Here is a 14,022-nt window from a genome sequence, read left to right on the forward strand (position 1 = left end):
TATTTGTCAACCTGGCTTCTCATGAAGGAGAGCAATTGATTACCAGTTAGAAACAATTGTACTGCAGCTAGATGCCCTGCAAGCTTTCGTCACACGTTTCTGGCAATGCACCTCCCCAGTTTTGTCCTGCAGTATCCATTATATTCCAGGCCCAGCAAAAGGTATTCAAGCAAATACTTAAATGCTATAGCTGTCAATGGATTGAAACACTTGCTAGAAGTTAAACAATGCTACTTGCTTAAAATTAATCTGTTAGAGGGATGGATTTAAGTATGTTCTTAAATGCTTTGCTGAATCGAGCCCCCAATACAGATCTCTAAATCTAAACCTACTACAAATTTTTCAATTGCACTCCTAGGCTCCCCATTCAGATCCACCAGTGCACCTTCTCTTTCCCATAATACTCTTGCTATTCCCCATTATAGTTCTCACTTGTATGAGAGCTATAGCTTTCTTCAAATTCAGATGCAGTATTTGCCAGTTCACATTTGCATTAATTTAGTCAAGATTAACTGTCAGTTATACAGTTCTATAAGGTAGACTTGAGGGCCCCTTTAAGAAGGTAACTTGGGTACAAATAACCATTATTTGATCACACTTACGATGGACAAACGGAATAAAGTCCACACCAGTATTATGTATCCTTGGTTTTTTGAAAGGGCCAATTTTGCAAAAGTGAAAATAATTATGAGCCAGATCAACTAGGAGAAAGAATTTAATCAGAAAAATGTGACCAATAATCAGGGATACTAGTTTTCCATTATAAAAAATTCTCTGATAAAAAAACAAAAATCTGCACTTTTCTGCAATTAAAATGAAATGCTGATTTTAGCTTCCCTAGCCACAACATACAAAAGTATCAGTTGAACACAGTGGTATACAGTAGAACCTCATTTATCCGAGCCTCCGTTATCCAGCTCTTTGCATTAACCAAACCACCAGCTGCCCGGGGCTGACAGTGGCTGGACCTTTGGCAGCCCCGAGTAGCTAGGGCTTAGTCTGTCATTTCCGGGCAACTGACCTCCCAAGTTTCCTCCCGCCCCATCTTAAAATAAGGGATGGAAAGCTTTTTGCCAATTCTCCTAATTATCCCAATTTTTGATTATTCAATCTGGCCCTGGTCGCAATTAGATAGAATAAATAGGGTTCCACTGTAAATGTAAAGTGCATTCAAAAATCAACCACAAGAGGGGGAGGTTGCACACATTGAATAAGTGACACTGGGTACTTTCAGTAAAATTTAGTTAATAATTAATGTTAACTATTAACAATTAATAATTAATAGTTACTATGTTTTTATTTTTCACAAAATGTAAAAACCAAAGATTCTCTGTTTAAAAACCTTAAATTCTGTGTTTTTCCAAGTTTTTCCATGGCAAATGGATTTCTAGGATCCTGATGATGATTGAGAATACTTTACTAGATGCCCAAAAAGCTGCAATCTCACAATTGAGGAAGAAGGCCATATTGGTTAAAAAGCTGATGTGGTTTAGAGGGGAAGTGAAGGCTGTTGTATATAAAAAAAAATACAATATAACAAATGGAAGAAAGGGGTAGTTGATAACAACGAATATAAATCAGAAGATAGGGATTGTAGAAAATTGATAAAGGAAGCAAAGGGATACAAGGAGAAATCAACGGACAGCAGAATTAAGGACAATAAGGAGTTTAAAGTATATTAGGAACAAAAAGAATCCTAATAATAGGATAATAATAGTTCACTACCATATTAAATAAGTCTTGGAACACTGGGGAAGTTCCAAAAGACTGAAAGAATGCTAATGTGCCAATATTTAAAAAGATTAAACAGGATTACCTGGGTAATGATAGACCTGTCAGTCTGACACTGATCCCAGGGAAGATAATGGAGTGGTTGATACAGGACTTGATTAATAAAGAATTAAAGGAGGGTAATATAATAACAATCAATGTGAGTTTATAGAAAATAGATCCTGTCAGACTAACCTGATATCTTTTTTGAAACAAATACATCTTTCTGTAAGGATTTGTAGGACTAGAACCCAGGTTTACAGGGCCTGGGACAACTGACAGTCACACATCAATACCAGCAGGCATGCATAGCCTCATCCAAGCAGTACTGTGGAGATTAAGCACCAAAAGGAGTACCTCCAAAGTGAGAGCACCCTGTGGCTCGCTGATTGGCCCATGTGCACTGTTTTACCCTGGAGCATGGCCCACAGAGGTGTTTGGGAAACTATATACAGACTTCTGGCCTCCTGTGATTCCAGACCACACCTTGCTTTCTGATCTTCCATCTCTGACCTGTTTCTAACTCTTGCCTCCTGATTCCAGCCTGGTAGGTACTTCTGACCCTAGCCTGATTCTTGCTTACTGAGCCCGGCACTAGTGATTACTCCAGTCCCTGCTCACTAATTACTGCCTTGTGGCCGTCCTTGACATGTTGACTCCAGCTCAACCAGGACTGCTGGGCCAGACTGCCTACTACCTGGTCCCTTGCAGCTTGGTTGATAAAGGTAATAGTATAGGTGTAATATACTTAGACTTCTGTAAGGCGTTTGTCTTAGTACCCCATGACATTTTGATTTTTTTAGAATGGTATAACTTAATATGGCACACATTACATGGATTAAAACCTGGCTGGCAGATCTCCAAATATAATTGTAAACTGGGAATCATCACTGAGAAGGTGTGGTTTTAGTGCAACCCTGCAGGAATCACTTCTTGGCCCTAAGCCATCTTCATATTTTTATCAATGACCTGGAAGAAAGCATACAATAATCACTGATAAAGTTTACAGATGGCCCCAAAATTGGGGGAGTTGTAAATAATGAAGAGGACAGGTCATGGGTACAGAGCAATCAATAGCTTGGTAATCTGGGTGCAAACAAACAATATGCATTTTAATACAGCAAACTGCATACAACTATGAACAAAGAATGTAGGCCATACTTACAGGATGGGGGACTCTATCCTGGGAAGTGGTTAATCTGAAAAAGGGTTGGGGGTGATAGTGGATAGTCAGCTGAACATGAGCTCTCTGTGTGATGCTGTGGCCAAAAGGGCTAATGTGATCTGTGGATGCATAAACAGAGGAATCTGGTAGAGAGGTTATGTTATTTCTGTATTTGGCCGTGGTGTGGTCGTTGCTGGAATACTGTGTCCAATTCTGGTGCCCATAATTCAAGAAGGATGTTAATAAATTGGAGCGGATTCAGAGAAGAGAATGAATAAAGGCTTAGAAAACATGCCTTTTAGTGGTAGACTTAAGGAGGGCAATCTATTTAGTTTAACAAAGAGAAGGTTAAGGGGTGACTTGCTGACAGTCTGTACGTACTCTTCAATCTAGCAGAGAAAGGTATAATACAAACCAGTGGCTGGAAGTTGAAGCCAGACAAATTCAGACCAGAAATAAGGCATACATTTCTAACAGAGTAATTAACCATTGGAACAATTTACCATGGGTCCTGGTGGATTCTCTGTCACTGGCCATTTTAAAATTCAAATTGGATGCTTTTCCTAAGGATCTGTTCTAGGAATTATTTTGAGGAACTTCTATGGCCTCTGCTATACAGGAGGTCAGACTAGATGACCACAGTGGTCCCTTCTGGCCTTGGAACCTATGGCTCTGTGAAGGCAATAACTAATAGTTGCTGATCTTGCCTGCTACCAGAGACAGTTGGATGATTCCAAAGGCCTGATTCCCCTCAAATCTCAAGCGAAGATTGATGAGCAAAAACTGACTTTCCCGTGTCAATACTGTTCTTGATGATGACAAAGTAAGAAAGTCCATAATACGAAAAAAAAATCATGGCAAAAACAATAAAACTTTAGAAACAGGCTTGTGCATGCCAGACTACTGCAATGCTCTCAACTCTGACGCACGTAAAAAGAGCTAAAGGCTCAGCTCCTCAGTTGGTGTAAACCAGCATATGTCCATTGAGTTTAATGAGGTTACACTGATTTATACTGGGGGCCTGATTCAAAACCTGTTAAATTAATAGACACGCTTCCATTGACTTCAGTGGTTTGTATTAAACCCCAGCTGAGAATCTCGCCATTTTGGCAGGCAACCCTCAAGAACTATAATAAGGTTGGATCTTATCGTGCATACATGACCAAGATTTTCTATAAGGACTTGTAATGTTGGGTGACCAACAGAAACTTTAAAGGGTCTGATATTCAGAAAGTTCTGAGCACCTTGACTTGTGAGAATCAGGTCCCTTTAACCACATTGCTAATCCATTTTGGGGTTGCGAAGTCTATGATTTGGGGGGAGGGATAGCTCAGTGGTTTGAGCATTGGCCTGCTAAACCCAGGGTTGTGAGTTCAGTCCTTGAGGGGGCCATTTAGGGATCTGGGGCAAAAATTGGGGATTGGTCCTGCTTTGAGCAGGGGGTTGGACTAGATGATCTCCTGAGGTCCCTTCCAACCCTGATATTCTATGATTCTATAATGTGTCTGAAATTGGCCACCCAAAATCACTCATCATGTTTCAAAATCTTGACCATGCACAAGCTAAAATCTATTTCTCTCATTTCATGCATGTTAATCTCTTCTACAGCTGCTCCAGAGGTGGCTGTGCAGGGCAACCAAAGAGACGTGAATTCCTTCCCAATTTCTTAACAGGTTTCAGTGTTCTCCGCTGGATGTAAATTTGTAGTCTCAGGCTGCCACAGTAGTTCAGCCTCTTTCTGAGGCAATAATAGCTTTGCGATCATGGTAAGAAAGGGGATCAGTTGGTTTCAAGTTGTGATCTGACAGTTTTCTTAGAGGTTAGAGCTTGGTAGGTTACCCACAACTGGTTTTGGATTAGTGGACATAGAAACCTTCTGAGTATGAACTTCAAGCCCCCTCCTCCTCAAATCTTTTCCAGGATTGTTTAAAAAGTGAGCAGGCAGAAGAGTTCACATTCATGAAGGTCACAGCCACACACTGAAATGCCTGACAACAGTAGTTTTCCATCTCTGTAGATTAGCATATTTTAGATTCAAAGTGATAGTTAAATAATGCTGCATTCGACACACTGGGGGTATTTGCAGTATTTTAACAGTAAGCTCAATAACTCGGGTGTTTATTTCATAAAGTTTATGCCTGTCTAACCTAACAGACAGGTGAGTTGATTAAAGCTTGGCAGACCCTATTGACACTTCTAATACAGAAATCACTTCCACAGCATTTTTCCTCCTTACAGCAACAGGAGTGAGGATAGTGAAGAAATGAAATCTTTAGAGAGAGAGGGAGAGAGAAAGAAACTGTTGACAGCACTTTTTAATTTCCTACGTTTAATTGCTAAGACTCAGCTTTTGCCACTACTGTAACATATGAAATTCTAATTCCGGTAATATTTTCATTGCCTATCATTTACTCGAGTGCCCAGAAATGGGGAGAGTGTAAAGGCCAAGTTTAGCAGAATGTTTTATTGGGAGAGGACAGATGTGAAGGCAGACTGTAAAATGTTCCCAAAATAACAATCCAAAGGCAAAATTCTTCTTGTATCTTGACTTAGATATTCTGATCTATTTTTTTATGTGGATTTCCCTGGGGTTGATGCATGGTTTGGGAGTTCCATGTGTCATCCACTGGTTAGTATGTCTCACATATGCCCGTCTGGGCCTGATTCACAGAGGATGTGAGTCTGTTACAGTCCTCACCTACAGAGCCCGGCTCTTTAGTTCAAGCTGTAGAGATTTAGGCTTTCCTTTGAAAGGGCTTCGGTTCAATCCCTGATGTCTGCCAAGATGGTAGCTTTCACACATGAATGAAAGAACAACACTGATATGGGAATCTAGAGCAGAAAGATGCCTTTGTCTCTAGTTTCCAGGTAAATTAGAGGTGGAAAAGACCACTTAGGTCATCTAGTTCATCTCCTACAATATTCTAGCCAAGACCGGATAGTTCCTCCTAGGATGATAATCTATGCTCTTCTGTAGTACTTTCCATCCAAGTTTTCTCAAGTGCTTTACTAGTGTGGATAAGTTAAGCCTCGTAGCATCCCCTTTAAAAGAGGGTGGTGGTAAATATTGCTTATCTTGAGCAAACCAAGTCACAGATTAAGACCAAATGTTCAGCAGTCTCTCCCTTCTGACTAGGATATTTCCTGCTTTCACCATGTTATTCCCCAACAAAAGACAGATGGCCTCAGCAGGCCTGCTTTGCTTCTCTCCTCAGAGATGGTACATAGTGTAATTGCCCACAGTTTTAAGTGACCACACAGCTCTTTATAAGCAATCAGATGTATTCTTAAGGTAAAAATATTACAGAGAAAACATATTAAAAACAATAAAAGAACGTACACACACACTAATAAACTTACCAGATATCACCCCCGGACTCAAACAAGGAGCGGTTGTTCCTGTGGTTACCAGTTAAATAACAGCTTTCACTTGGAACTAGCTCTTTAGTTTTATGTAGCTTCAGTGGACCAAAGTCCTACCAACCCTTTCCTCAGGTTTGGGTCCCCCTTAGACCACAGGTCCTGTCTGTTTGCTGGATCAGAAGGAAGGCCCTGCATCAGTTTTAACTCGGGCTATTTAACCAAAATTCCTTTCTTTGTCTGAATCAGTATACATGAGCATCTCTTCAGGTGGTGGTAGCTCTGTGGAGGAGTTACAACCTGAGTGAATTTGCCTAACCAATCCCCACTGTACTTAGTTCCTGGAGGGCTGTTGCCTCCTTCCTCCATGGAATTACATGCTATTCCTCAATAGTTTATACACATTTGCATTTTTAATTCAATCACCCCCTAAAGTACTTAAAACTTTTTTCAATAAGGTTTGTCCAGGATGTTGTCGTAGCTGTCACAACTTAATACCTCTTTATTTGCCCCCATAGTAGTAAAAGGGTGTGGAGGACTGGTAATGTATGGAGGCGAGAGTTGTAAATGATAACAATACTTGCTGAACCTTCTCTCTCCTATGGCATCTTCCTGCTGCTCTGAAGCTCTGCTTTGCCTGGGGAGATGTGGAGAAGAAGAAAAGACATGAATACTCCAAAACCAGTCTCCTAGTGCTGTGCATAACTTTCCAAGCCCATCCTTGGCTGTCTCATCTTATTCTGCATATACTGCAGTCAATGAGCACTGTAGTCCTTTCTAGATCACTTCATAACAAAGTTGAGCTGTCCAAATCCTCTAACTATGCAATGCACAAAATTTAGATAGCTTGAATGAGTATGCAGTGGTCAGAGAAGTAACCTTGAAAATCTTGCCATTAAAATATATACCTTCTGGCAAATATTGATGATGGTAAAGGTTAAAGAACTGGCAGATCTTGCATTTGAAGTCCCCTCTCCATCCACCTGGCCATTGCTTTCTTATTCTGCTCTGCTACTGATCTCGAATTTCCTTTGGACAGGACCACATATAGGTTATACCAAACTTCTGCCAAAGAATTTTTTGCATACCTGTGGTGTATATAGAAAAACTGACTCTGTTCCTTACAATTAGCACCCTGCAGCACATCTCCCAGCTTGAAACTTAACTGAGTTGTACATAAGGGATGCAAAAATCAGATTTAAAAATATATCCAAGTGTCAGACCAAATTAAAATGCATGCTTCACTAGACAGGTGCAGTACAAGTAACGAAAGAGTGCTCGGTGTCCTAACTCACTGAGAGAAGCTGCCTTTTTTATTTACCATTTCAGGGAGCTGGGAAGCCGAAGCCCAAAGTACTGGGTTCAAATACTATTGAGGCTATATGTAAATGTACAGTATGTATGACTAATCATGATGTTTCAGTATGGTACCCTGATTTGTCAGTGTAAACTCTGGCCCCCCAGCCTCTGGCGCCACCCTCAGTTTTATTTTTGAAACAATAGTTGATACAGGTTTCTTAGAAGAAGCCTGCCATTCGGTACTGAAAATATTCACCAACAAACATACAGATTTGGTATAAGAGTATTTTTTCCACCATATTCAAATATTTCAGTTCTTTGTAAACATGGAGTAAGAAAGCTTCTCTGTTTAGCGATCTATAAAATTAGTCTACTAATACTTACCTACTTCCCGGGGGTATAGTGAGGCAGCAAAGGGTATGTCTACACTGCCATCAAACAGCTCCGGCTGGCCCTGTGTGGGCTGACTTTGGCTCCTGGGATTCAGGCTGCAGGGCTATAGAACTGTAGTATTGAAATTGGTGCTTTCGCCCAAGCCCACATGTCTACACCACCGTTTGATAGCCCGGCAGCCTGAGCCCAGGTCAGGTGATATGGGGCCAGCTGCAGATGTTTAATTGCAGTGTGGACATACCCAAAGTGACTTAGCATGTCATTAACAGACAGCATGTGAATTCAGGAGTCCTGATTCCCAGTCCCAAGCTCTAAACTGTATGAAGAATCTACCTTGAGTGTTTACATGGCCCCCACACTACAGTATCTGAGGGCCTCATAACCTTCAATACCTCTGGGGTAGGCAAGTGCTGTTACCCCCATTTTTACAGATGAGACCTAAGGCCCAGCAAAGCTTAGGGCATATGTACATGCATACTTGCTGCATGGGAAGCTCAGTATTAAATCTACAGCGCTGCAGCATGATGTGTACGAATTGTCCACGTGGACCCTGTGCTGCGCACCAGAAGTTCCCTTGTGTGCATTAACATGCTGTGCTTTGAAACTTTTGTGGTTTGCAACCTATTATTGTCACCGCACAACTTTGGTCGCCCAGTGTCTCTCATTCAAACACATGCTGCATATGTGGGTATTGTACTTGAAGAGGTTTAATGCAGATCTAGTACTCTGCACATGTATGTCTGTGCTGAGCTTTCCCCACTCTCTCAAGCTGAGTGCTGAGCCCAGCTTTAGTCAGGGATTTCAAGGAAACAGCTTTTTTTATATCGACCGATGAGCGCTTTGCATTCAGAGTAGGAAATCTTTGACTCACTTCCAGTTTGTTTCAAAGCCTTGGAGGAGAAGCTACTGTAGATGGATGCTGAACATTGTCAGTTTTGTGCTGTTTCAGCATGGAGCTTGGGTACAGATCCCCATTCGCTCAGTAGTTTCAAAATACAGAAATACAGAAAATCCAGCGTGCTGTTCTGTGCTTTCAGGCATCCTGTCTAATGGTCACAGAAGGACTTTAGTCACAGAGCCATGGGTTCGATTACTTGCCCGTGTTTGTTTTTTTACTTTTCCCTGACTTAACATTTGGGGAGTGAGTGTGTGTGGCTGTGATGATAAACAGGGAACAAACTTTACTGAGAGCTGCAAAGTTGAACCAGAGGGTGCATGGCAGCAGAGCTGGACAAAAAATTATGTTGGTTTTAGCAAATTGTTTCAGTCAAAAAAAAAGGCGGGGGGGAGGATACTGAAACACTTCCTTTTGCAAATGTCCGCATGGCTTTTTTAAGTTATTCTGGCTATATTCATAGGAGGGATTAGATGCCCATCACAAGAATGTTGCTGGTACTAATGCCCAGGCCTCATTCCGTCCCCATTAACTGTTAGTCCAGTGGTTATAGCATTCACCTGGGATGTGGAAGACCTAGGTTCAAATCTCTGCTCCAATACAAAGTGGAAGAGCTCTAACAGGAGAGATTGAAAGAGCCCTACCCTAAAATAGCCAACAGCCTGAGGGTTAGGACATTCACCTGGGATGGGAGAGAAGTCTCCCACATGAGTGTCCTAACCACTGGCTAAAGGTCAGAAGGAGGACATCTCTACTACCTTCTCCTCTGTCTTTGTGAATCTTCATCTCCTTTGCTTTTGTTAAACATCCCCACAGTGAAACATTTCATTTTGGCTTGAGCAAAAAATTTTGTGTGAGCTGAAACACAATTTTTCGATTCACCTAAATTTTTTTTTAAAAATTGACCCAAAATGATTCCCCCCCCCCCCCCCCCCCGCACTGTTAGGAACTGCCAGTGAACTAAAAAATCAGTTCTTTGACCAGCTCTATGTGGGAGGCCTACAGAGAGCAGGAATTCAGGGCTAACGCTGCAGTGACACAAAGGACACAACCAATGGACATATGAGTGAGAGCTTCAATTCCCATAAGGATCAGAGGGGTAGCCGTATTAGTCTGGATCTGTAAAAGCAGCAGAGAGTCCTGTGGCACCTTATAGACTAACAGACGTATTGGAGCATAAGCTTTCATGGGTGAATACCCACATGCATCTGACGAAGTGGGTATTCGCCCATGAAAGCTTTATGCTCCAATATGTCTGTTAGTCTATAAGGTGCCATAGGACTCTTTGCCGCTTTTACATTCCCATAAGGGTATCATAAAGTTCTGCCCTCCCGCCTTCTACCAGCTGTTAGCCTTTAAAAATGTTGGCATGTTGATCCAAAGCCCCATTGAAGTCAACTGCAATCTTGCCACTGACTTCAGTAGCTCAGGCTTGTTATGTACTAGAGTTGGAAAACAAGGCCCAGTGTGGTGCAGAACTGTCAGTGATATGGTAACCACTCCCTCATTTGTAGGTCAGGTGTGTACTACCCTAAGCCTTGGTGCAGGTTAGAGCAGCCAGGAGACTGGTTAATTTATCCTAGTTAGCTAGTATCATACAGGCACAATTCATAACTTTGGTGCTACGCATAGATCATGCTATTGTTGACCAGCGAGTTATTTGTTTTTAAATGATACCACACAAGACATATTTTGAACAAAGATTTTCACAGTAATGTATGGCGGGTGAATACCTGGGTGTTTTGAGTCACACCTTTCAAGCCTATTGATAGCCCATAAGAGGAAACTGAGGCAGACACACACCTGCCGCTCTACACCAGGCTGCTAGAGAGTATGCAGAGTGATGCCAGTATTGACACAAGGATGAGCACCCATACTGTAAAACCCCTCCATGTCCCTGGAGATGGGGTTGAGAATGAGAACAGAGGTCCAGGGGTTCTGTGTGAAAGCAACTGCAAGGGTTAATGATGTAATCCAAAGTGTTGTACTATAAAGCACTGGGACATAGGGCCAGCAAAGGTCAAGGTGTTTCAGGAAAATGTCCCTTTAGTAATGAAGGGCAAAACCTGTCCCCCAGTGCACATGGAACTCCAATGAGTGTCAATGGGAGCTGAGCATGCACAATGAAGGATAAGTATGCCTCTAAGTAAGAACAGGGCTATGGCTTGTGCCGTGCTGCTCAAATTCTACAATATGTATCTTTGCTGCATTTCATGAAATATTACAAATATTGGAGGCTATGGTGCATTTTCCCTGGAAAATGGGAACGTTCTTGTTCTTCAACTGCTTAATTTTAGTTAGGGTTTTAGTAGAGGTTGTAAACTCTTTGCAGTTCTGACTTTTGTAACTCTATAAACCAGGGACAGCAAACTTTTGAGTGATTTATTTCTTGACTATAAATATATTTTGTCTTGATCCTGAAGACTTCGCAGCACTTTGCAATTTTTTTCTGCTGTGTAAAAGGTTCACCTCATTTTGCTGAATTTCACAAATTCGTCACTGATTTACGCATTTCACAGTTATTGGTTATTTTTGCAGGCTCATTTGTGAATTTATACTTTTTGGCTTCACACAGACATGTTCATCATTGTCTAATGAGTAGAAGAATCTAGGGGGAGAGGGGATTGTAATAGGAATGTTTCTTTCACCTGCATGAGTTAATGCCTTGGAACTTTTGAAGAATGATCCTCTTTTGGGAATGCAGTGACTGTATGGAGAAACAGCATAACCTTTAATGACTACTGGCCATCAGTCAGGAATATCAGGTCACTCAGCCCATTTCCTTACCAGTATAGATTTTTTTTCCTTACAATTCATTCTTCTAGTACATTATCCAGTCTAGATATGGAAATTACTACTTGGCATTTCTATAACTTCCATGAAAGATTGTTCTGCAAGCTAATAGCTTTCAGTGTAAGGAAGTTGTATGGGATATTCAATCTAATGTTTCCTTTTTCTTAGTTCTGCCATTTACTCCTACCCATATCCCATGCACTACCCTAAATAATTCTTTGTCAGCCTTAGTATGTACAACCTTCAGATTACTAGAGAAACTTACATCTCCTCCCTTAGCTCTCCACCCATGTCACCTTTTAGCCAAGAGTTATGTATTTAGTTCTTTGAGGGCCCAATCCTGCAAGGGGCTGAGTGCAATGGCCCTGATCTAAGAAAGCACTTAAACATCCACTTTACTTTAAACACATGACTCGTGGGACTACTTACATAGTCTTTGTTCTCTTTGCATACTATTTACATATTTTAAGTTAAGTGCTTTGCTGGATCACCACTCTGCCAGAGCAAGCCCTGACTCCTTCTTCCTAAACCACCCCTCTAGCCTCTTGATCACACATGTGGCTCTTCTCTGAAGCAGAGAGTCCATCCTCTCTATCTTTCTAGTAAGGCTGCGCCCGGTAATGAGTACACATTTCCAGTCACTTGCACCAGAGCTGCCTGTAGAATGGACAGTTACCTTTCTGCTTTGCTACCAAAAGCCATGGGTACACGATAGTCACTGTGAAAAAGTCGTCAACTGGCAACAGTTGACCCACAGTTAATTCATGTTGTAAACACAAATCAGTAGGTGTTAAGGTCTTAACATGCTGAGGTACTTCTGTAAATCCCAACCAGGCACCTATCTGAAATTTTAGGCTCTAAAATACCTTTGTAAGTTTGCCCCAAGGCCTCTTGTGAACTTCCCCTCCAGCTGCTCAGGCGCTCAGGCATCAACATCTGAAATCTAAAACATGTCGCTCCTAATGAACATAAGCTCTCAAATTCTAACTACAAATTAAAACGTGTTTGGCCAGCCATCTGCCCTCAGCCCTCCCCCTTCTCATTATTCCCTCCATGTATCTTGTTTGGCTTTTCTTGTACGGTCTGTCGAGATCAAAACATTGTCTTTATTATAAACATAATTCCTATAAAAGATAAGAAGCTCATCTGTGTATCTTGATTAATCCTAAAGAAGATTGAAAGCTGACAGCAAGTAAAGAAGGGCAGATCATCACAGCACCAACAGTAAGTAACATGCAAGGGAATGGCTAACAAAGACATACAAAAATATTCCAAACATGGCTGTAAGTTGCAAACTTCAGAGCCTAACTTCCCCACGTGAATGTTATCATTATTATTTATGTTACAGTTGCACCTAGAGGTTGCCGTGAGGGCCTCACTGTGCTGGGCGCTGTACAAACTGAGTAAGTTGTTGTTGTTGTTCTTGTCTCAAAGAGTTTACAATGCAAAGAGACAAAGCAAAGGGTGGGAGTAGAAACAGCAGCACAAAGAGGTAAAGTGACATGGGCAAGATCACACAATAGTTCAGTGGCAGGGCTAGGAATATAACCCAGGTCATCTTGATTCCTAGGTTAGCACCCTATCTTACTAGACCACACTACCTCACAGCAAGAAGGACTTTGGACTGGACCGTTCTCTGTCTTAAGTTAATGCACACAGTAGTTAGGTGACTTGCACCACTTGGTTTCTTCTCCCAGTGCCCTCTCTGTGTGTTTTTTTTTCTATGTCACCCCTCCCTAGCACCGCCTCTCAAGCCAGCTTCTCCCTCAAGCTCTTCTTCATGCTTGACCTTTTCTACAATGCCCAGAAGAAGTGAGTAAATACATAAATCAATCATCTGCACCCATGGATGTTTTTAGTGCACCCCGCCCCTGTGTAAAGCTGTGAGTTCCCCCCAGCTGAGATTGCCTTTGTCCGAGGTGCCCATTCCCATACTACCTGAGCACCAGATAGCCTTTATCCTCCTAAAACCCCCGTAAGGCAGGGCTATGATCCACATTCTACAGATGGGGAACAGAGGCACAGAGAGATTCGGTGACTTGCCCAACATCACAGAAGTGCGTGACAGAGGTAGCAACTGAACCCAGGGCTCCTGAATCCCAGGGGAGCCTGCTAACCATTGGACCGGCCATCATCAACACAGGACCACTGGATCAGCCTTCCTTTTTTGCCTTTGTGTATTGTGTAATACACTATGTTGTCAAGGTTGCATTCGACTATTATTATATTCATTGGCTGAGATCACAACATAGTTCAGCAGCTCAGTTGGGAATCGAATCAAAATTCCTGATTTGCTGTTTCCTGGCTTTAACCCTACACCATGCTCCCTCACTTGAAAGTATAGTTC

The 14,022-nt window shown here is 41.8% G+C and overlaps 1 protein-coding gene across 2 annotated transcripts in view; it reads left to right on the forward strand.

The window, feature by feature from the left end:
• The window catches only part of TMEM132D (transmembrane protein 132D), a 387,025-nt gene that overhangs the window by 203,707 nt on the left and 169,296 nt on the right, over window positions 1-14,022 (forward strand). The gene's annotated exons all lie outside the window — the stretch shown is intronic.

The sequence above is a fragment of the Lepidochelys kempii genome, chromosome 15 (genome assembly GCF_965140265.1).
Source record: "Lepidochelys kempii isolate rLepKem1 chromosome 15, rLepKem1.hap2, whole genome shotgun sequence".
Lineage (NCBI taxonomy): Eukaryota > Metazoa > Chordata > Testudines > Cheloniidae > Lepidochelys > Lepidochelys kempii.